The following is a 2,552-nucleotide window of genomic DNA, read 5'->3' as shown; positions in this document are numbered from 1 at the left end:
TTTTGGTTTTAGAAACCTCGTAGAGTCAGTTAGTTGCACAATTTCCATTTGAAACTCACTTAGTAACGACTCTAAGGTAGTAGGGCGTTACAGTCACCTTTGAGCCTGAAGGTGAGGATCCTTTTGTGTTTGTTGGTGTTGTGCATGGACCTCGCATACCTATGATTTTTTTATTGAGGGCAAGAGATCTATTGCAAGGGGGTTGCATTGGATTCTTAGCCAGTGTGGTTGACACCACTCAGGTCATGCTAGTGAGACTAGAAGAGACCAGATTAGTTTGTGAATTCCTAGATGTGTTTCCAGAAGATTCGCCAGGGTTGCCACCACACAGGGAGATAGAGTTCATGATAGAATTGGCACTAGGAATGGAGCCAGTGTCTAGAGCACCTTACAGAATGGCCCCAGGTGAGTTGAAAGAATTGAAAGTACAATTGCAAAAGTTGTTGGATTTGGGTTTTATCAGACCTAGTTTCTCATCTTGGACTGCGCCAGTTCTATTTGTGAAAAAGAAAGATGGTTCTTTGAGAATGTGTATTGATAACAGAGAGCTGAATAAGTTAACAATCAAGAACAAGTATCCTTTGCCAAGGATAGATGATCTGTTTGATCAGTTGCAAGGTAAGAAGGTATTCTTAAAGATCGACCTTCGTTCTGCTTATCATCATTTGAGGGTTAAGGAGATATACGAAAGACTGCTTTTTGTACCAGGTATGGGCATTATGAGTTCTTAATCATGTCTTTTGGATTGACTAATGCCCCTGCTGCTTTTATGGATATGATGAACAAAGTGTTCAAGGATTATTTGGACCAGTTTGTGATCGTCTTCATCGATGATATCCTGGTTTATTCCCAATCTGAGTCAGAGCATGAGCAGCATCTAAGGTTGGTTCTACAGAGACTGAGGGAACACAGATTGTTTGCAAAGTTCAAGAAATGTGAATTCTGGTTATCTCAGGAATCTTTTCTTGGGCAGTAAGGAGGGGATTAAGGTAAATCCAGCGAAGATTGAGGCAGTCAGAGATTGGCCAAGGCCAAAGAATGCTTCTAAGGTTATAAGTTTCCTTAGATTGGCAGGCTATTATAGGCGTTTCATGGAAGGGTTCTCAAAGATTGCTACTGCATTGACTGAGCTGACACGCTAGAGTCGGAAATTTGTGTGGTCAGACAAGTGTGAGAACAACTTCCAGGAACTGAAGTAGAGGTTGATTACAGCTCTAGTTCTAAGTCTTCCAACAGATCAGGAGAAGTTTGTGATTTATTGTGATGCTTCTCATCAGGGTTTGGGTTGTGTCTTGATGAAGTCAGAGAAATTAATTGCTTATGCCTCTCGTCAGTTGAAGGAGTATGAAAAGAGATATCCCACTCATGATTTGGAGTTGGCGACTATGGTCTTTGCTTTAAAGATATGGAGGCATTATCATTATGGGGAGAAGTGTGAGATTTATACAGACCACAAGAGCCTGAAATACTTCTTCACCCAGAAGGATTTGAATATGAGACAAAGGCGTTGGCTGGAGTTAGTGAAAGATTATGATTGTGAGATTTTGTATCATCCGGGAAAAGCCAACATGGTAGCTGATGCTTTAAGCTGGAATGGTCCGGGGTAGATTTATGGTGCGAGGCTAATAGCCAGAGAGTTAGCTGATGATATGACCAGAGCTGGTATAGAGTTGCTGGTGGGCCAGTTGGCCAATATTACGCTACAGTCTACGATGTTGGAGAAAATCAAGGAGGGTCAGTTGGGTGATCCACAGCTGATCAAGATCAGAGAGGATGTTTTAGCTGGAGCATCTAGAGCTTATACAGTGTCTGATTTGGGCTTATTGAGATACAAGGGTCAGATATGTGCTCCGTTAGACACTGCTATGAGGCGAGAAATTCTGGATGAATCTCATACTACACCTTACTCTTTTCATACAAGCACCAGGAAGATGTATAAGGATGTGAGATCATTGTATTGGTGGCCGGGGATGAAGAGGGATGTAGTGTAATATGTGGCTAAGTGCTTGACATGTCAACAGGTCAAGGCTGAGCATCAGAGGCCGATAGGGTTATTGCAGCCTCTGGATATCCCAGAGTGGAAATGGGAGGACATCACGATGGATTTTGTGGTGGGGTTACCCAGGACTGTTGTTCAGCATGATTCTATTTGAGTGATAGTGGATCTCTATACCAAGATCTGTTCTATAGGCTCGTACCTCTGTGTCATTGAGTTCTAAGGAGATAGGAAACCAAACCTGGTGGATGAGTCGTGACCGTGCGATTAGAGGGTGATTAACGGCTAGATCTTCTTCGAATGGTCACGGCTGTAGAGGATCGTTCTCAGCTAGAGAGCTAGTTGAGAATGATCCTCTACAGCCGTGACCATTCGAAGAATATCTAGCCGTTAATCACGCTCTGATCGCACGGTCATGTTGTGATGGGAATGCGATACTGTATTGGTAATTTAGGAAACAAGTTGGGTTATGATAAAAGGACTCGTCAGTGATTTTGATAAAGTTGGTTATGACTGGCTTTGAGATGATCCTGGATATGGATTGGTTAAGTAAGTA

The sequence above is a fragment of the Humulus lupulus genome, chromosome 3 (assembly GCF_963169125.1).
Source record: "Humulus lupulus chromosome 3, drHumLupu1.1, whole genome shotgun sequence".
Classification (NCBI taxonomy): domain Eukaryota; kingdom Viridiplantae; phylum Streptophyta; class Magnoliopsida; order Rosales; family Cannabaceae; genus Humulus; species Humulus lupulus.
Note: the sequence above shows the minus strand (reverse complement) of the source record.